At 42.2% G+C, this 22536-nt stretch overlaps 1 long non-coding RNA gene across 1 annotated transcript; it reads left to right on the top strand.

The window, feature by feature from the left end:
• The first annotated feature begins 4700 nt into the window (after positions 1–4700).
• Positions 4701–21079, top strand: LOC142436297 (uncharacterized). The gene is made up of 3 exons (XR_012781860.1): positions 4701–4834; positions 5129–5171; positions 20749–21079. It is a non-coding gene; the product is annotated as an uncharacterized LOC142436297 (long non-coding RNA).
• The last annotated feature ends 1457 nt before the right edge of the window (positions 21080–22536 follow it).

Here is a 22536-nt window from a genome sequence, read left to right as displayed (position 1 = left end):
TTATTATCACTGTACAATTGTGCCTACCAGACCTGGGATGATTTGTGAGGCGCTGGCTACCCTGACAGCCATGGGAGAATACAGTCTTCTCCCTGAGGTCTTCACTCTAGCAATCATACAAACATCTGTGCAGATTTCATGTTTAATGTAGCTTTATGTCATTTCCATCAAAATACCCAGATGTTCTATTGAAATTAAAGACAATCTCTATCCTCACGATATTTAGGTAACAAGACCAGGCCTACCTGAATCTTTCCATACATCTGAACACATAGGGAAACTAGAGTATGTCATCCATAAAGCTCCTTGGCCCTATGATATTTCAGAATATTTAGAAAGGAGTAAAAATACTTTAACCCTATCTTCTAGATTTAGAGTTGGAATAAAAGGTTTCCTAACAATATGGTTATTGTGTGGTTAAAAGAAACCACAGAAATAAGAAAAAGTGCATTTATCCTCTCATGAGTTATTACCGAGGGTGGGCATTGGGCTCAGTGTATTTTGAGAGGCGCCTGCTAACAGCGAGAGGCGTTTCCTGGACTTACACTGTCTTCCACAACTGTGGGTACCTCAGCAACATTCTTTTCTGGTACTGAGCTTTCAGACTCTTGGTCAGGAGTATTACCTGGAGTTGTCTCTGCAGGTTTCCTGCCATGGGCAGTAGAGCTACCATAGTGGTCAGCACAGCAGTTCTAGCTGACCAGGCACTGCAGTCCTTACCCAGACTCCTGTCTTCACTTCTATCTTCTCTTGGTCCAGAGCTGGTGGATCCTTAGCATCCATGCAAGTCTGCTTTCTCCCTGAGACTGGTTTTCTGTCTGGACTCACACTGACTCTCACTCACCGTGAAAAGCTTGGGCCATAGAGAATGATACAAGTTGCGAACACTCTGAATTGGTTGCAGTGAAATGAAGTGAGATCGATTCATGTAGATATTTATATAGATATTGTTATGAGATATATGCCACAATAAAATATCAATCAAGAAAGACATTTGCCTGAAAGACAATCAAAGTATTAAACAGAGGTTAGGGTTCATTCTGTCCACAGAAATAGGAACCATACTTAAAGCAGATTTCTATTCAAAGTAATTCAAGCAAGAGAGTTATAGAGTTATTTATTCCATGTTAAGGAAGAAATTGTCAAGTGAGAATTCTTTTTATGGGTTTCTGTGATGCGTTTGGGAGGGAATTTTGCAGCTGTTGGTAATTGTTGAACACAATAATAATCTAATGCCATTTGTGTTAGTCTGGGTACATTAGATAAATGATCCACAGAAACTCATATGTATAAGAGAGTTTTATATAAAGGTTAAGTGCACATCAAGAAAACATCCTAACTCAGTGGTACCCAAGCCCACAACTCCAACATTAGCCCATATGTCCAACACCAATCCACAAAGTCTTCTTCCATCTCACAAAACATGCACAATGAGGCCGATGGCAGGAAGAAAGCCAAGTAAGAGAATGTGTAAGCATCTCAGCACAGGCAGGGTCAACCCTCAGCTGTTCTAGCACTCAGGGCTTCATGGGGGTAGGTCCATGCAGCTTCTCTTAAGGGATGTTCTTGCAGGAAGTGAGCCTTGCCAGATGAAGCAGGGAACTGTCTAAGGCAGCTGCACCCTTGTCTGACCATCAGAAAACAAGTGACCCTAGAACTAGAAAGGCGAGGCTCACCAAGCCATTTATCCCTCAGCCCTTCAATTGACCCCATAAGAGTTTATCGGCCAGGTTGGCACAATAAACTATGTACCTCTCCATTGAATTATGTATGAGAAGAATGTTGAAAATATTATTTTGTAGCACATATATGATAAAAATAACTTAGAATATGACATAGTTTTCATTTTTTACTCACAATTAGAAATGATGGAGAGTGTTGCTGGTACAACATTTCAAAAGACTAGCTAAAATATTCAATCAGAAAAGAGATTATGATATAAGCCAGAAATTTGAATTTATAAAAAGTGTTAGCAATGGAATAAATATTCTTTATTTAATATTTTATTTATTGTCTCACTTTTCCTCCAAAACTGTTTTATTGGGAGCAAATGCAGTTGTCATATCCATCCGTAGTTCAAGTGCATCAAGCAGTATTATACAACTGCTACCCCAATTAGCTTGAAAACATCATCTTCCTTTCTCAACTAGTGGCACCATCTCCCTTTATTCCACCACCACCACCACTCCACTGTAGTCCCAGAAACCCCTATTCTACTTGCTGTCTCTTTATGTTAATCAATTCTGGCTTTCATCTACCATCAAAAAGAAAAACATATCGCTGAAATTCAAGAATGCTATCCCCCAATGACAAAATACATGAGATAAACTCCAATAAGAATTTAAATTGAGGAAGCAGGCAGTCCAAGTGCAGTCAGCAGCCCTTCCTTGGAATCCATAACAGACCTAGGTGTGCTTCGGATGTGTCAGTCTGGCTACTGGAATGTGAGGATCTTGTCAGTTGACTGCCTTTCTCAGGATATTCTGGATCCAAAAGCACTCTTTAGTAGCTGGTGTCCTGCAACACGCCCTGTGGCTCATGCTGAACACGCAAACTGCTTGTCATATGCATGATATTGAATACAGCAAGAAACAACAAAAAACACCTACTCCCTGCCTTCAAGGAGATTTCAGCTCACAGCACAGCCTTATTTCTCTATGTTTGCTGTTCTTCAACTGCAGCACAAAGGAGGGATGCTTGCAAACCTCCCTCCCTGCACTGGCCACAGAGTGAAACCACTGGCTGTGAGGACTGCTGCCTACTCTGATGGTGAGCCGGCTCTGTCTCTTCTCTGTGAGCAAACTACTGTTGCACACAGAGCCTGTGTGTGAGCTGAGCTTTTGTCAGTGACTTCCGACACTGGTTTAACAGAAATCAACAGTTATATGTGTGCAGTACACAAGAAGGGGAGTAATTCAACTTGAAGGGAGAATAAGGTTATTTTTATAAAAGAACCTTGTAAATTGAAGCACAATCAGGAAAAATATATTTAAAAGGAAAACCATTAACATGTTAAGAAAGATTTTTAAAATAATATAAAAGATGTCACAGAAAAGGATGATATAATTAAAATGAGAATATGATATATGAAGTTTTGTGGAGACCAGGATGATGGAAAAAATAGAACAATTTTTAAAAATAGAACAATTCCTGATAATAATATGAAGTATGATTAAACACAATGCAGAATACACAGAAAACAAATTAATGGACATAAATAAACAAAACAAGATGCAAATTCAGAAATTCGATAACTATAAGCCATTGGCACCGTTGAATCCCGAATCACAGTGATTCTAGGACAGAGTAGAACTGCTCCGTAGGGTGTCAGACACTGTTAATCTTTTGGAGGAGCAAACAGCCTCATCTTTCTCGCTTGGAGGAGCTGGTGATTTCAAACTACTGACATTGAACTTTGCATCCCAATGTAAAATAGATAAAAAGATGGCAAAATGAAAACCTGTGCCAGGGGAGGCTAAGAGTTAAGTGAGAAAGCCCTAATTCCACAGGAAATCCTCCCTGTCATCCATCTGTGCCTGTCTAAGGCTGGGTTCTCTGCGCCCCCTGCTGCCCAGTGTCTTCCCTGCAGGGGAGGTTTGTGTCTGGGCTCACACTGACTTCCCCTCACTGTGCTCCTTGCACAGTAATACGTAGCCGTGTCCTCAGCGGTCACGGAGCTCAGCTGCCGGGAGAACTGATTCTTCGATGTGTCTCTGGTGATGGAGAGTCGGCTTTGGAAGGACGGGTTATAACCTGTATTACCACCATAATCTATGCACCCCATCCACTGCAGCCCCTTCCCCGAGGTCTGGCGGATCCAGCTCCAACAGTAAACACTGCTTGTTATGGAGAAACCAGAGACAATGCAGGTGAGGGACAGCTTCTGGGAGGGCTTCACCAGTCCTGGACCCGACTCCTGAAGCTGCACCTGGGACAGGACGCCTGCAAATTAAAAAAAGAAAATTCCATGTCAGTCACAACTATCTCCATAGACCCAGGTCGGATATCTGAATCTCTCACCTTGGGGAACTGTCACAGGCACAGCAGAACACACAGCAATAGCATCTTTAGACCACAGCTCTGTTTCCCAAGAGACCCACAGCCCTGTCTGTAGAGAACTGATAGTTTTCCCACCCCAAGGGTGAAATTGTACCCTAGTGCCTGAAAGATAATTTGCATATGAGGGAGTCCTGTCCTTATAAACAGAAAGTGATAGAGGCCAGGCCCCCCTTTATCTTCTGAGCCCATGGTACGGTAACTGTTTGAACTCATATGTTAAGCAGGGACCCTCAGTTCTTGCTTCAGCCCCATTAACACTTTGGCAGAGTTGGGGGGTTGGGTGTTTCCAGTTTGTTAGGAGGATACACATCCACACCCAACGTACATGGTTCTATCTCAACCATGTCACCCATGCACTCCCTCTGCAAAGGGCCAAATTACTGGTGCCTCAGCCATTGTTATCTGAGTCTTTGCCGCTGGAGTTTCAGCCACAGGTGTGGACCCTTTGGCGTGGACCGCCTCTCTCCTCTCTGGCTCCTCCCCGAGCCCCGCCCCAAGCCGGCCAGGCCCCGCCCACCCCCTCACCAGGCGCCTGTGCTGGCATCTCAGCAGAAATGGGCGGGGAAAGAGCTGCCTTGAGAGGAAGTGAAGGCAGACCCCTACCCCTCTCTGACCCCGCCAGCTCCTCCCACCCCGGGTCACGCCCAGACAGGGCCGGAAGTGGCGGTGTCTTATTCTGAACTGCAACTCACTGCAAGGATTCCACTGTCGGTGCTCTGCTTGCGGTGCCAGAGAAGCGTCCACAGCCTGAGCACCCTGTTGCTGGCGCTCCCAGGTGGGAGGCTCTGGGCTCCGGGACATGTATGTGGGCGGAGGCTGTTTTATTCCAGCTGACTAGGGTGCAAGCGCCCTTTCTCTCCCCCAGGAACCCTGCCAGCGCTTCTCTTGGTGAGAGGTGGGCGGGTGTCCCCAAGGCCGGTCCTATTTCCCTGCTTTCAGATTGGTTGTGGTTCATGGTGGGAGTCCCTGTTGGAGAAAGGGGATCCCGGCTGGGGTTTGGGGCTTCGGGGTTCCCTGATTCTCTCTTTGCGGGTCTCCTAACCCCCCTCCCTTGTTTCCTTCCGCACAGCGATGCCTCCTCCCGAGACTCCTTGTGCCTCCTCAGCTCAAAGGTGAGCCCGGGATCTTGTTCTGCTGACCTCTCTCTGGACCCGACCAGAGTCTGTTCTAGGCGCAAGATCTCTTGCTGGTCCGTGACAGAAACGTCTTCCCTGGCTTTAAAATATTGGTGGCCGCCCTTTCTTCTTACTCTTTGTTTTTATTTCTATCTATATATTACTAAGGTTTTTAAAATCATTCCCATTTCATTTCCTTTCTATTCTTTATTGTTTCTGTTGGGTTCAGTTTGTGAAGCACAAAAGGAGTGGATGCCTAGAGATGAAATAACATGCGAGTGTCTGTAAGGATGCCTGGGTGGGGTCGGGGTGGGTCGCTGGCGGAGTTGGGGAGGGTGAGGGGACTTGGGGAGTAAGAATGAAGGATTGAGGGGACTGAACACTACAACTGAAGGTGACTAATAAGTCTGCTTAAAGGCGATTTAATCATAGTGGGAAAATAGACGATGTGAAATCGATTGTGGTAATGATTGTGGAATGCTTAAGATGGCTGAATTGTGGGATTATGTGGGATATGTGGATTAAGTGCCCCAAAACATGTTAAAAAGAAAGAAAGATGCTCTCCATCACAAAAGTAATCTAACTAAACTATGCACAGAAGAATCAAAAACCAAACTGAAACAAAGGAACCAAAAACAAGGTAATGTTAAGGTGTTCAACCTCTATTTGGGGGATGAAACTGGAAGTGACCCTGAAATGGGCCCTTGGCGTTTGAACGTTGTGAGGCTGAAGGACAATTTATTTGGGGCTGGTGTAGTGGGCGTTGGCCCTGGGGCCCTTGGCCAAGGCGCCTCTGCCAGCTGTCCAGGCAGCAGCAGGCTCATGGTCACCAGGATGTCGCAGGCTGTGATGGTGGAGTAGTTTGGAATGTGCCAGTTGAGATGCCTGGTCGGCGATGTGCCCAAAGGTGTCTTTGATCAACGAGTGCACAACGCTCATGGCCCTGAACGAGATACTGGAGTCTGAGTGGACCTACTGGAGCATCTTGTGCACATAACACACAGTAGGTCTCCTTGCCGCTGCATTGGCATTTCTTGCTGTCCTCCCTTTGAGCCTTAGCTGCAGCCTCCTTGGGACTCCTCCCTGGAGCAGGCAGGGACTTAGCAGGGTCAGGTGGGTTGTTTGACTGGGACGGTACACCTGGTAAAGGTAATGTAGGTGTCCTAAGGCGAGCTGAGGGAGGACAGAAACCTCCCCTGGAGCAGAAATTGTTGAAGCTCACTGGATCTTGATTTTTAGTAGGAATTTAGACCATGAAAGAAGGACCTCTAGATCCCTCTGACCTGTTGGGGTTTCAGCAGGAAGTGTTGGAAAAGTTACCACAGGGATAACTGGCTTGTGGTGGCCAAGTGTTCATAGTGATGTCACTTTTTAATCCTTCAATGTCGGATGATTTGATCTAATCTTCCTTGTAAGATGGGGGTGGAGGGGTGAGGGGCAGGAGTAGAGGAGGGAGGACAGGAGAGAGGAAGGAGGTGAGAGGGAATGATTGGAGCTGCCTCCACACTCCCTGATCGCCCCTAGCCTTGAACCCCGGGCAGCCACCTGCTGGAAAAGGTGTGTAGGCCAGCCACTGAGTGGGGACTTGTTTTTCTCGACACTACCTAGGTGGTCAATGAGGAGGTCCTGTTAGGAAAATGGGTTGGAGATGCTCACATTGTGCACTTGTGTGTCAGCATGCCGTTTGGATCCCTGGCCCGCTGTCGGCACTCTCCCACCCTGGGGTCCCCAGGCTTTCCCACCTGTCTCACAAACTTGAATAGTTGAGTTGGATCCCATTTTATTTTTGTAGATCTTATCATTGTTTCAAAATGTTTCACACACACAAAAATCTATTTTCAATTTCATTATTTATGTGATTTTGGTGTGTACATAAGTGCATGTGTGTGTACCATACACATGTTTTTGTAGTATCCTTTTTGATAACAACTAAGGATGTTTACCAGTAGTTTTGTTAGGGCAAAATGTGTGCTACCTGCTAACTGCATATATAAATCTCCTAGTACTGCTTTTGCCCATTTTAGCCCTGCAGGCAGGCTGGCCGGCTCTCCCTGCTCTCTGGCAAACAGCATCACCTCCTCCTCCTCTTGTGTTTTAGAAGGGTATAGGTGTGTTTGAAAGATGGTCAGCATCTTAATATGTAAGGGTTAATGGTTTGGGAGTTGGAGATTAGCAGTTTATCATTAGGGATTTAAGTACCAAGTATTTTTGTGTGTTGAAATGTTGCCTAGAACATTTTAACATTTACTACCTGTATATAGTATTTATGACCTATTTGGCAACTTTTAAAAAATTTAATAAATCTTTTTATTGGGGCTCATACAACCCTTATCACAATGCATAAATATATCAATTGAGTAAAGCACCCTTATACATTAGTTGCCCTCGTTATTCTCAAAATTCTCCTTCCACTTGGGTTCCTGGAATCAGCTCGTTTTCCTTTTTATCCCTTCCCTTCCCTCCCCGCTCTCCCCTCCCCCATGAACCCTTAATAGTTTATAAATTATTATGTTATCTTATACTTCCAGGCCTCTCCCCTCACCCACCTTCCCATTGCCCATCCCCCAGAGATTAGAGGAAGGTGATCACACAATGATGGTTTTTGTTCTTGGTGTCTGCCACCTGGTCCGTTCAACACCTTGTATTCGCTTAGGTTGCGCACTTCTCTGTGGGCTTTGTTGTTTCCGAGCTAGATGGCCACTTGTTTGCCTTCAATTGGCAACTTTTTTACATGACATCTTCAATTTATGATGAATAAGGAATTTTCTTTTCTTCTTTTTGGAAGTCATTTTCTTCTTTTTATTAATTCTTTTTTTCTGATCAATCTAGCTAGTATCATTTTTAATATGAGTGGTGAAAATGGATATGTATGTTTATCCTGATTCTGCGATGGGGTGAACTTTTTTCTCTTTCTCTTACATGTGACATTTTCAAAGTTTTTTTTTACAAGAATGTATATTAGCATATTGAGTTTTACCTATTTCATGTTAGATTTGTAGTTGTTTTTTTTTTAACATGAAAAGCTTTTTACTTTGTTTATTATTCATTCTGTGTCAATTTAGATAATTGACTTTTCCCCCATCACTAGGCATATTTGAGTGTTCATTTTCTTGTGTTAAATCAATTCTGGGATGAATTAGAATTAATCTTGATGCATGCTTATTTTAATATATTGTCTGACTCAGTTTCCTATTTTAAAAATAACTTTTTCATTCAGATCCATTATCAACACTCGTCTATATTTTTCTTAAAATATTGTCATCTGACATGGGTATCAGGTTATTTCTTGTCTCATAGAAAATGTTACTAAGTGCTCTAAAAACTATTGTTATGTTGGAACCCAATAAGTTGAACTTAAGCAACAAAACAGTAAAAAAGTGCTTCTTAATCTTATGTGAATACTCTAGCTGCCAGAATTTTTAGTTTTCATCTATCTTACAGTTAGGCTGGAAGTTTCTCAAGAAATTTTATTTTGATTCAATTGATTATAGACCTTCTAAGCATCCTGCAATCCAGTGAGTAATTATTGTCAGTCTCTTGCTCTGCTGGATCCTCTGAACTTCCAGCTGAACCCTCAGTGTACAGGACTGCATGATTTACAGTTTCCTAGACAGACAAATAGCTGCTCACCACTTAGTGAGTGTGTTGTTTTAGACTAGAGCCCATGTTCCTGAAAGTACTCTGCCACCTGGCATGCTGTGAGGCCCTTAGAGAACTGCCTTCAGCTCACCAAAAGAATGGACTAATGAGGGGTGGAAATGCCTCAGTGATTTTGTTGTCACCTTGTTTGTTCCAACATTTTTTAACTGAAGAAACCTCTTCCCTTTTTTTCATGAGAGAAATAATATCTTTTGTAAACATAAAACACTAATGTCTTTGTGTTTGCGCTGGGTGTATATTTGTGGTTTCTGAGACTGTTGTCATATCAGCTGTCATTGAGTCAGTGCCATCTCACTGGGACCCATTGCACAACAGAACAAAACATTGCACTCTCCTGTGCCATCCTCATAATTGAGGATGAACGCATGTTTTTAAAAAATTTATTTATTTTAACTCATTTTATCAGGGGCTTGTACAGCTTGTATTACAATCCATGCATATATCAATTGTGTTACACACATTTGTACATGTTGCTATCATCACTTTCAAAACATTTTCTTTCTACTTGAGCGCTGTATCAGCTCATTTTATTCTTCCCTCATGAAGCCCTGATAAATTATAATTTTTATTGCTTTTTCGTGTCTTATACTGTCTGATGTCTCCCTTCACCCACTTTTCTGTTGTCCATCCCCCTGAGAAGGGGTTATATGTAGATCATTGTGTTCATTTCCCCTTTCACCCCTCACCTACCCCTTACTCTCCTGGTATTGCCACTCTGATTATTGGTCCTGATGGGTTTATCTGCCCTTGATTCCCTGTGTTTCTAGCTCTTTTCGGTACCCATGTGCATTCTCTGGTCTAGCCAGTTTCGTACAGTAGATTTGGGGTCATGATTGTGGGGTGGGGGGAGCACTAAACAACTAGAGAAAAGTTGTATGTTTCATAGGTGTTATACTGAACCCTAACTGGCTCATCCTTGTGACCTATTCTGATAGGTTAGTTTATTGTGCCAACCTGGCTCATAGGAACATGGTATAAATAATGTTGCAGTTTGATTGGAGGGCAAAGAGATAAATGGCTAGGCAAACCGTGCCTCTCTCTCTCTTGCACTCTTCTCATCAGATCAGGGTGCGCCTGCTAGTTCTCTGCCACAACTTGTGAGCTACACTAAGTGTTGGCCTAACAACCTGTGGATCATGTCGCTAGAGCTTGAGGTTCCTTTGTGAAGTGCTTCATCATGTTGCTGATGTATGCATCACTTGAGCTTGGGACTGTTGGATCCTATCTTCTTGCTCTTTGTTGATGATCTGCCCTTTGTTTGCTGCCTGTGTCCAGACTGCCTGCATTGCCGTACATAAGACTCACCTGTCTGCTTCCTTGACCTTGGACCCAGTGGCCCTCATGAGTTGAAGGACTTCCAGTATATTAAATGTTTCACGGAAGTGAGTTGAACTGAGCACTCTGGACAGCTGTGTGAACAAATTAGCTGCTATATTCTTTTGTGCTTTATATGTCTATCCATTATATAGAATATATAATAATATATAATGATTATATATAATGGTTTTATATATAATGATTATATATTGTATATGTAATAGATGTATGTATGCACATATCTATATATATTCACAAGTGTCCTGGTTTTGTTTCTGTGTAACACACCCTTCTGTAAGGGGGTGTCCAATTGCCTACAGATGGACTTTGGGTCTCACTCCACACTACCCCTCTTTCAAATTGATAGGATTTTTTGTTCTGTGTCTCTGATGCCAGATTCCTGATCCTATTGACACCTCATGATCACACAGGCTTGTGTGCTTCTTCCATGAGGACTTTGTAGCTTCTCAGTTTGATGGCCTTTAGGACCCCAGAAGCTATATCTTTTGATAGCCAGGCAGCATCAACTTTCTTCACCATATTTGCTTCTGCACCATTTTGTCTTAATCGATTGTGTCAGGAAGCTGAGCATCATGGAATGCCAGGTTATTAGAACAAAGTCTTCTTTCATTGAGAGAGTACTGGGGTAGAGGTCCAATGTCTATCTGCTACTTTTATACTTAAAATTTAAATATATTTACATAGATATGTTACCCTTTTGTCATATATATGTGTACATATGTAAATGACTGTATTTAGAACTCTATAAATGCCCTTTGTCTCCTACTTCTTTCCTCTATTTCCTTTTACTTTCCTCTTGTCCCACTATCATGTTTGGCCTTCATCAGTTTTCAGTAATTCCTCTCATTACATTGCCCTTGATCACGCCCTACCAGGAATCCTACACTCTCCTCAACGTCGATTTTAGATCACTTGTTGTGCCCTTGACCCCAGGCTTACAGCCACTTCCTTTCCCCCACTTCCCTGTTTCCTTTATCCCCCCCCCCCAGAACCATCAGCCCCATTGTTGTCTCCTCTGGTGTGTTTATCCTGCCAATCTTATCTAGATAGACATGCGGAGACAATAATAAGCACAGAAACAAGACAGAGCAAAATAACAACAACAAAAAAGGAAGCAACCACCGGAAAAAAAGAGAAAAGACTTAAGAATCATTCCAGGTTTGTTCGTTGATCATTAGGAGTATTTTACTGTTGGTTGAGTCTGATGTGGTACCATGCCTTGGCCACTCAGTCTGTTTTTTTGTATTTCCCGGGCACTTCATTGCTTTGCTCCTCTTGCTGCTCTGTTGCATGCCCTTAGAGTTTTGCCCCAGTGTGGTGAAGTCAGATCGAGCACATTTCCCACAGTGTGCCACAGTGTTGTCCCTCATAGCGCTGTGGGTCATTAAGGGATGCCGTGTCTTGTGATTGGGATGGCCCTATGGTCCTCTCTGTGCATTAGGCAATTTGAGCAGGAATATCATTCTTCGGGTTTGGTGAACCATTTGTCGCAGTCACTTTGTTAATCCATTTGGTAGTGGGATTCATGTTTTTCACTGCCCGTCATCTTTACCAAACAAAATATCCTTTTCGAGGAATGATCTTTTCTGATATATGTCCAAAGTATATAATATGAACTCTCACCATCCTTGCCTCTAAGTAGCACTCTGACATTACATCTTCCAAAACAGACTTGTTTGTCCTTTGCATGTCCATGGTATGTGGGACATTCTTGTCCAGAACTACAATTCTAATATATTCATTCTTCTTCAGCCTTCCTTTGTTCATCTTTCAAATGCACAAGAGTCAATTGACAATAGCCTGCTTTGGTCAGGTGAAACCAGTCCTCCAGGTAATATCTTTTCCTTTCAATACTCTAAAGAGGCATTGTTCAGCAGATTTATCTAATGCAATGATTGATCTCTTGACTGTTATACTTTCAGTATTCAGGATATTTGTTTGTTTGGTCTTTTTTCTATACACCAACCAATTTTTTTCTGGAAGGAGTTAAAATTTACTCAAGCTTTAGATGAAGAATTTTGATCAAGGAGGGGCTGTCGTAGCCAGCTCAGGAGTCAAACCGTCCTGAAAGAGGGGGAATGATTATTAGGGTAAAAAGAAGAGATTAAAAGTATTGGGAGGGCAACAGTGAATACTGAAGCTTCGGGTTTGTTTTACATACTCCTTTTATCCATGCAGAAACAACCCGGGGTTTATTATCTCATTGTTAAGCAAGCACATTTGCTACACATAGCAATTTTGTCTTCTGCCAAGGCAGACATCCCTGAGAAAATTAAACAACGTATCTTCCCAGACTTTGCATACTTTCTTGTTCTTTTTTTTGTTGTTGTTCTTGTTCTTAACAGTATGTTCAAAACGTAAAGTCACAGAAGAAATCAGCAAACACTGACACATAGTTCATGAGACTTATCAGCTGTTTCAAAGCTGAGTCTTAATGGCCTTCAACAGCCCCCGCTTTTTTATTTACTGAAGACGTCTTTACTCAAAACGTCAGCAGATCACTGTGTCTGTCTTAGGTTGTGAAGTCCTGAAATCGCCCTTACCCGTCATCAGTCACTGTCTGCAGGAGACTATGACCTGTCTTAGGTTGGAATACTCAGACTCGATTTTACCCGTCTGACTAACCAGCCTCTGCCTTATACTCCTGTTTGGGGAGGGAGTGAAGTATGCAGGTGTACTTCCTGTAATTTTGTTCCTAAAGCCAATAATTCAACCATAACCTTGTGCAGTATCATAGGGAGTATGCATAAGATAAACAATACACACACTCCCGCTGTGACTAGAGAAAAAGCATGTGAGGTAGGCCTCTGAGATTTCCTAACGAAGGGAAAGAATCTTGAAAATGCTGGAGCCAATCCTCAGCAACCTTGTCGACATCAAAATAAAGAGACTTAGCATCTTTTATGGCTAATATTTCTTGATGGAGTTGTAATCAATCTAAAGACTCATTAGCATTGTGCCAAGTACCTTGAAGATGATTCTACACTTTAATCCAGCTATACTGACTGTTAGTGTACTATTTAGGTGTAACACAGATCCATGTATGTACAGCATGGCACTGTAGACTAGACCTGGCCTTAAGCCCCTGCACCTCGTCTCCTAAATACATGACCATGTCATAAAGAGCATTTACTTTTTGTTCTAACTTCCTGTCTATATCTTCTTGAGTACCCAAAACATTAGTCACATCTTTGGATAATTCATTTCCACAGTGGGCAGTTTGTAAGATTTGTGAAAGTACAATTGCTGCAGTAGTAGCAGTAGCACCTAAACTTAATATAGCTAAAATACTTGCTATAAGCAAACCTACAAAACACTTAAATCTGGTTGATGCTTTTTCAGTCTCTTCTAATACCTGTAACCCTCTTTCTGAATACCAAGGCCCAGTAATATTCACTGGCAGCATAACAAAAGAAGGTTGATATAAAATGGCGATGACAATACCTTCAGGGGACCAGGTAATACAATTAGACAAATTGCAGTTATTACAAGACCTGTTAAACTTAGAGTCATCATGATCTATAGTAATATTCCCTGCCAAAAGTACATAAGGCGATGGTACGCAGGCAGTAACATTTCCCTGTGGTCTGGAGGTAGGGCCCATAAGCTTCATGTCCCCCTAAGCAGCCCCTATTTTCCACCACTGAGTTTGTGGAAAACCCAAATCTGACCACCAAAGCCCTGCAGACAGCCCCTTTTCCCATTTGGCAGTGTTTTTTTTTTTAGTATTGTCCTGGTTAACAGACCAATCGATGATATATCTCTCTTTTGTGACGTTATACCTGATGGGCTTGTCTGTGAGACACGATCTCCACAATATGGTTTTATTATTCTTTTGAATCTCTAGTCTACATGAGGAAAAAGACTGTGGAGTGGGTGGAATAACATTTCCTTCACTTTGTACAGGGAGGGCGTGAGTCATTAACCCACATCTTGATTTCCAGACCTTCCCAGACAGCAGGAAGTAAGAGTGGTGGATCAGAAACTTAAGCCTAGTACTTCTCACTGAGCCATGTCCCCAGAAGCACTCTGAGGCAAATTACCATCTGCATGGTTTGCAAACTGCACCAACCATTCAGGCAGCCCCCATGCTCCATCAGCATCCTGTGTAAAAACCCAAACATGCCCTCCTCCCCATATTAATAGCGGGTTGGGGCCATTCCTCCAGGCAAAACAAGCCAATGATATCTCTTCATAGGCTCTTTGAAGTTGGTGGAAGGGACACTAAAGGCAAATCTCTTACAATATTTTGGATCCAAGGGCGTGGTATAAAAACAATCTTTTAAATCTAAAATGATCTTATATGTATTGGCTGGAATAGCAGAGGGGGAAGGGAGCCCAGCCTGCAGGGCTCCCATAAGTTCCATAGTATCATTAACCCTCCTTTACTGTTTTTCCTTACAAAGCAGCTGCTATCGCAAGCCCCTGAGTAAAGAAAGGTTCAATGTCTGAGCATAGTCTGATATAATCGGACAGGTTGCCCTTTTTTCCAAAAGGTCTCAGCGCTGCCTGGCAGGCAGTATTTGCATTTTCAAAAGCCAATTGTTTCCATTCTGCGGCGGGAAGCACCTCGAAGGAAAGTGTATCTAATAAAGATTGAGTAAAAGAGGCAGTTGGGCCATATTGGGCACAAGCAACCTTGAGTTCTTTTAGCTGTTTGAAAGGAATAGGAGTAAGCCCTCTCCAATAGTTTGTGTTATTTTTCATCAGTTAACCTTATTTAGAGAGCTTGAACCCCATTCTCTGGGCAAAGATGATGGAAGATAAGTCATCCTTTTCCTTGATCCATCTCATTTACCTTTAAACTTCTGCATTCACGTTGGCTCTTGGCATCACCCATGTACCTACAACTAGACATCCTTTGAGTGTAGCGTGCATTCTTTTACAAAGGCTTTATCATTGCCATCCATAAACACAAGAGCTTCAGAGAGGAGAAAATAAACATCCCTCTGGGCCTGTTTCCTAGTTAAGGATGTCTCTGCATTGACTAGTTCACCTCTAGGATTTGCTGTTCATGTCCTTCTGTTTCTTATTGTCCACTTTAAAAAGAAGTTTCACGGATTAGCGTACTCTGCTGTGCATATTACTATGGGCCTCTAATGGATTCCCCCATGCTTAGTAATTTCTTAACACTCAATAAAGTATTTTATTCAAGGAGATGTGAGCTCATAAAGTTTGAAGAGCTCACATGGGTTGGACTGAACACACGCAAGCAGGAAACTCACATAATGACATTTGTGTTTTAACAGTCATATTAACATACACATGCCTACTATGAACAAATCAGCACATATACTAGAACTAACAAATCTTCATACAATACCCTCAGATTAATAAATATACATGCATTTACTTAAGAAAAAAACCCACAAAGACACACTAAAATATACTAGAATTATAATAATAGAATCAATGCAGAACAGACTACAAGTTCTGTCACATAGTATAACATATTAAGGCACAGAGTAGTTCATGTGTACTAGCACATACAAAAAAAACAGACAAAGTGCATACAAGAATATACACACTGAGCTACAAGAATGTGGAGGTGTGTGGCAGAGACATTTTCTCTGCAGGTAGAGGAAATAGGTACCTAATTTAACTAATCCTTCTTAGGCTCCTCTACATTTCTCCCCTGAGGGTCCCTGTTATCTGTGGGCTTGAGTGACCCCTGAGCCCCGCCCTCTCCCTGTATGGGTGTATGTGTCTGGGTTCCCATAGCCTTTCCCTCTGTGTGTGCCTGACTCAGAAATATGTGATCATAACTACAGCAGTCACAGTACTGATTGACAGAAAATCAGTCCCTGGGCATGTCTCTAGAGAAGGATATTCTGACAGAACTTGAAGGGAACCTGTGGGTGCCCTGTACAGAATAGGATGCTTATAGCCCATGCACAAGGGGACATAGGGCAGGAAGGGAGGTGAGGTCTGTGGAGGCATGTTGAGACTAAGCATAAAATGTGTCTTATCTCCCTTTTCCTACTCTTGTATCAATATGCACAACTGCTAAATTAAACAGCCTTTGGAGAAAAAAACACTGACTCTCAAATTAGCCTGTGGTGGACAAGGACAGACAGGAGCTGTGAATGAATAAAATGAATGAACTCAGAGAAGAAAGTCTCCATTTGGATGAATGGAGAGAGGTGACTTGATCTAGGATTGGGCTACTGGTGGTAAGTTCATGTAGTATGTTGTGTGGAAATATATATATATATATATATACACACACACACAAACATACAAAGATAATAAAGTGAGATCCTTTGCACAGCAGGGACTGTTATCCCGAGGAAGGAGGGAATACAGGAGGGTTATTGAAAGCAAGGGATAAAGTTTTTGATGAAGCCGATGATTTGAACAGAATTTGTCCTAGATGCAGGAATTACCAATTACATGGGAAATTTGAGACAATTCAAGGGAAAAACGAAACAAGCTAAGTTTGAAATCATCCTATCATCAGAGGGAGATTGGGTGAGTGTTTCAGAAAGACGGGAGGAGATGCACTGATTCCCTGAGGGATGCTGAGAAGGAGAAGAATCCCCAGACACAACAGGAAGCCAGTAGTGAAGCTCCATTTGGACCTGCTCCTGGGTCTGAGTCCTGTGCTCTGCAGATCCTGAGGGGTTCCTGCAGCCTAACCTCTTCCACTAGGGTACATTCATGTCTGGGTTAACTCTGACCATTCTCCTCACTGTGTGCGTTGATCTGGGTAGACTAGAGAAACCAATCCATAGACACACGTATATTGTGTATAAGAGATTTAATATAAAGGGCAATTGTACATTTAGAAAGCATCTTAACCCCAGTTAGGGCCAAGCCCATAAGTCCATTATTAGCCCATGTGTCGGATACCAATGTATAAATTCCTCTTCATACTTATGAAATACATGCAATGATCCAGAATGCAAGATGGTCACAGGCCAGTGGGCAGAAAGTCTTTGGATCCAGTGGCATTGTAAGCTTTTCAGCGGAGACGGGTCTCTACATGTCTTCTCCAGAACCCAGGGCTGCATGGGGTAGGTCCATGTGGCTTCTATTCAGGGATGTCTCACAGAGAGTCACCCTTGTCAGTAGGGTGTCTCCCAGGGATTAGAGAGTCTCTCTTCCACCTCCAAGATGGAATACGGGATTTCCCAGAATTCTCAGAAGGCCATGCCCACGCAGAGGCTTCATTGGCTATGATCCAATTGACAGACTCCAACCCTTCCCTCTTTATCCTCTGAAGTCCCAAATTCACACCAGATTATGTAACTACCATACTGTGCATCTTTTGCACAGAAATACAAAACTGTGTCCTTGAAGTTCAGGTTGTCCATTTGAAGTTATAGTATGTCCTTACCATTGTCTTTGGAGATGGTGAATTGGCCCTTCGGAGAGTCCTACCAACACTATTCATGTATGAAACCCACTGCTGCCCCTTCTCTGGGGCTAGGCAGATCCAGTGTATATTATAAATACAGGCAATGAATGCAGAGACTGTACGGGAGAATATCAGAGAAGCCTCCGACTGCCTCAAGTCTCCCTCAGATGCCATAGCTCCACCTCACACTGGACACCTGCAAACACACAGACATCCTGATCCTGAAAATCATATTTACTGCCTCTCACTCATGCCCCCTCATGCACACTTTCTCTGCATCAAAGCGTCTTTTGAAATTCCAAAAAGGAAAATTGAGCTCAATAGAGATTCCATTGTGACTTGATTTGTTCAGTCTTGAATGGGGGTACCTTGGAATTCCAGAGGTGGAGCAACTGTCCAAGAGCTTCAGAGTTGGGACTTGGATGGTTTTCCTCAGCAGGGGAGGGGTCTATTTGCATACCTTCTGCCTATATAGTCATAAGTAATGTTGAATGACTTCTAAGAGAGTCACTCCAAGAGTAGATAAGAATGTTCTAGATATCTTGGAAAGCCCTGCGTGTGGGGTTCATTATGCAGTGTGCTGCTAAATGCAAGGTCAGTCATTCTAAATCTCCAATGGCTCTGCAGGGGGAAGAATTCTCTACACACCCATGAAGATTTATAGACTCAGAAGCCTACAAGGGCAGCCCTATTCTATAGGGTTGTTAAGAGAAAGAATTGACTTAATGGAAATGTCAACCTACAGTTAGAGACAGTGCCTTGAAATGTGCCCTCCTCCTCTCCACCCCTTAAGTGTGGTGCTTATTCATTTCTTGATGCAGTTAAATAAATATTCCCCTAGAAATATATATTTAATCTGACACAAGCTTCCCTTGTCTAATTCTCTTTTAAATTATCTTTTGGAAAAGAAAATTCATATGCTAAAAGTAAAACCCTCCCCAGCCCCTTCTAGACCTTCCCTTAATTGTCCCCTTGAGCTGAATATGACAGTGGCTCCTGAGTCTCGCTCCTTCCCTGCAGGTTTGTCTTGCCTTGAATCAAGCTTGCCTTCCCTTCACAAATCTTTTGCACACCAAGAATTTTAAGGTACTGAGTTAAACTTAGAAGTTCTGTAGATGCTGAAGGTCTCTACATACCCAGAGAAGCCAATGCTGTCTGTGAATTTGCATAACACATCGGGACGTTTCCAGGGCATCTTCCAAAAACTAGAGGAAGTCTCCCATGCTTGAGGAGTTGATTGTGCTCTCCAAATCTAGGTATTATGCTTTACAATACTAATGCTTTCTTTTTTATTAAATACTTTTATTGGGGGCTCTTAGGGCTCTTATCACAATTCATGCATTCATCCATTGTCAAGCACATTTGTACATATGCTGCCATCATCATTTTCAAAGCGTTTGCTTTGTACTGGAGCCCTTGATATCAGTTCCTCATTTTCCCCTCCCTCTCCCACTCTCCCTCTTTCATGAACCTTGATGAATTATAAATTATGATTTTCATATTTTGCATTGTCTGCTGTCTCATTTCACCTACTTTTCTGCTGTTTGTCCCACTGGGAGGGAGTTCTATGTCAATCCTTGTGATTGATTTCCTCTTTCTACTCCCACCTTCCCATTACTCTCTTGATATCTCTATTCTCATTGTTGGTTCTGAGCGGTTTATCTGTCCTGGATTCCCTGTGTTGCGAGATCTTATCTGTAGCAGTGTAAATATTCTGGTCTACTAAGATTTATAAGGTAGGATTGAGGCCATGATAGTGGGGAGAGAAGCATTAAAGAACTAGAGGAAAGTTGTTTGTTTCATCGGTGCTGTAGTGCACCCTGACTGGCTCTTCTCTTTCTTGTGACCTTTCTGTAAGGGGATGTCCAATTGTCTATAGATGGGCTTTGGGTCGCCACTGCACACTCCTCTTCATTCACAAAGATATTATTTTGTTCTGGGTCTTTGATGTCTGATACATGATCACGTGTACACCTCATGATCATACAGGCTGGTGTGCAAAGAATGTATAGACGTGCTTTATACAATTGATGTATGTATATTTATGGATTGTGATAAGAGTTTTATGAGCCCCTAATAAAATGTAAAAAAAATAATTTGACAAATCCTGGTTAAAGGATATGTTTTTCTCAAGAGAATAATTACCTATTAAAATAATAAATATTGACAAAAATAATATACAACTGTCAATTATTTCAGAAATGGTAAAATCAGGTTTGGTTTGGTTTTCTCTTCACAGGAGATACTTGGGCTGGGATTCACACACATACAATTTCAACCTAAAGTAATTTGGAAAAAATAATTAGGATGGAGAGAAACTGATTGTGTTGAGTGAAGCACATGGAGGTCAGAATTTAACGGCATAGAGAGACTACCAGTCCTTCTGGGATTGATTTCAACTTGTCCCAAGTGTGATTTCTTTCTCCCCTGTCTTCTGAGGAAGAATATGGGCTTTTAATTTTTAGGATCTGCCCTCCAGGAAAATAAGAGGCATGCGAACCTAGTTGCTGAAGGTTCCTTGAAGTGGTCTTCCACATGGGTGAATTGGAAAACTCCAGACACAAGAGCAAAGAAACACTTGGCACCCCCTGCACCTGCTCCTGTGGCAAAGATTGAGTCCCATGTACCCTGAGCTCCCTCTGCTGCCCAATTAGGGTTGTGATGCTTGAGATGTTTGACCATTAAGCCTTCATTGTGTCTCCTAGTACGTTTCCTACATTTTACATGTCAGTGTCCTCAGGTTTCAGATTGTTAAAACACATGCAGCTGGTTGAGCTATAGTGGTTGCAATGCATCAATATGTGAAAACTGAGTTGTTGCTAAGACTCATCACAAGGCTTCTGTGCCACCTAACACAGGTCGTGTTTCCCAGAGCCTTTTAGATCTAGAAACATTGATATTTTCAGACCTGGAAGCTAGACATAGCACTTTGAGACATAGCACATAGCTTTCCCAACTCATGACTGGTCTGTAGCAGCTCTACCTGCACGATCACACCTAGGAATACGGGGGGAAATATAATTTAAAACCATTCTAAGATGAAAAGAACTGCTTTTGACATGAAGGTGCTTACAGGGTAGGACATTCATGTCACCAAGAAGAATCCAGAAGGGTGTCACCTCCACAGGCATCTCTGATTAACATGGTAAGGATGAAGGCCTAAGATACCTGACTTTCATGTGTGACTTGGAGCTCTGTTACCATATTTTACTGTAGGCGATCCACGTGTGCTGTGCTTGTGGAAGCAGAAAGAGGATGGCTCTGAGGAGGAGCAGTAATGGCCTCTAGAGGGGATTTTCCTGACCTGTGTTCTGTGAGGTCAATCTCTACCCTTCATCATTTGCACTGACTGTGGACAAACAATTTCTTCCTGAAAACCATGGGTAGATTTGTAGAAATGCAGACAGTTGGCCTGAGGTGTGAGCCATAATGAAGGGAATTCCTGGGGATACTATTTTCCTAGGAATGTTCCACTTTCTCTCTGGGCAGCCCAGTTCTACCCTTAGGACAAGGGTAGCCCATGAGATGTGCAGGCTGTTGAGTTAAAGTGGAAGGTAAAATGATGAACATTTCTGAGCATCCACTTCAAAACAAAACACTTTTATTAGAACTTTCCCCCTTATATAATTCAATACTTCAACCATATCAAGAAGAGTTGTATAATCTTTACCACAGTCAATTATAGAACAATTTCTCCCCCTCTGTAATCATTATTCATGTAATATATTTCACATACTTGCAAAACTGTATGCAACAAAACTTTCACCGATTCAACGCCTTCTACATGTGTAATTCAGTGCCATTGAGTATTCTTTTCAGGTTGTAGAACCATTATTTTTATTCCCCTGCATATTGTTTCACTGCAGTTAAACTTAATTTAATGCCCCCCTAAGCCAAATCTCTTCCCACTTCACACATGGTAACCATAGATCGTTTTCTTTCTTTCTTTCTTTCTTTCTTTCTTTCTTTCTTTCTTTCTTTTTTTCTTTCTTTCTTTCTTTTCCTGATATAACATTCACATTTCCATACTTAAAACACTTCTAAAAAAAAGTTGTATGCCCATTTTCAAAATAAGCTTAATGCTCCCTCCTGCTTCACAGATCCACTGATTACTCCTCCCCCTTCCATATAAACCATTGCCTCAGTTATGGTCTCTATTCATCCACTCCTTTACTTCCAAACTTGGAGATAATAACAAAAACAATTAAAAACAAAGATATAATTAAACATAAAGAAAAATTATAATGACATAAAGATACAAATAAGAGTAGAGTACAAAACAAATAGAGAAGGTACCTACTTCGCTTTTCCTGTCCTGCTCTTTATCTGCCTCCATGGTTGCTGTGGTAGTTGTATAATCTGCTGTCAATTTGAGACTTAAGATGAAGGGATGGAGTTTAGTCTGTCAATCTGGGTGCAGTTTGATGACATCATTTGGAGGCACTGAGGAGAAAAATAGCTCGCTGGAGGCAGGACACAGTCTCATGCCCTATGAGACATTCCTGTCAACAATGCACAAGGAGCTACGCTAGAGCCCTGGAGCTGAAGGAGCCACGTGGAGACTCTTAACAGCTTTGAGATGTTTCCACCCATCTCCACTGGATCCACAAGACTTTGCACCCACTGGCATGTGCTCTTCATGCATTCGGCATCATTGCATGTGTTGCATGAGTCTGAAGAATTTATAGTCTGGTGTCAGATATCTGGGCTAATATCAGACTTATGGACTTGAACTGGACTGGGCGGTTATGCCTTCTTAATGTACAATTTCTCTGTGATATAAAGTTCTCTCTTGTACACATATGAATGTCTGTGAATTTTTTTCCCTAGTCCACCCAGACTAACATAGTTGTGGAGTTTCACATGTTCACTTTCCAGGCACTAGTTAGAGGTGCCCATGGTATATGACAGGATTTAGCTAGATCCATCCTCTAGGTGATCATATTCTGGGTACAGGATCTTAACATGGCTCTGCTCAATACTTACCTTCATTGAAAAATCAAT

Source organism: Tenrec ecaudatus, unplaced genomic scaffold (assembly GCF_050624435.1).
Source record: "Tenrec ecaudatus isolate mTenEca1 unplaced genomic scaffold, mTenEca1.hap1 Scaffold_2032, whole genome shotgun sequence".
Classification (NCBI taxonomy): Eukaryota; Metazoa; Chordata; class Mammalia; order Afrosoricida; family Tenrecidae; genus Tenrec; species Tenrec ecaudatus.
Note: the sequence above shows the minus strand (reverse complement) of the source record. Positions and strands in the feature narration are given on the sequence as shown.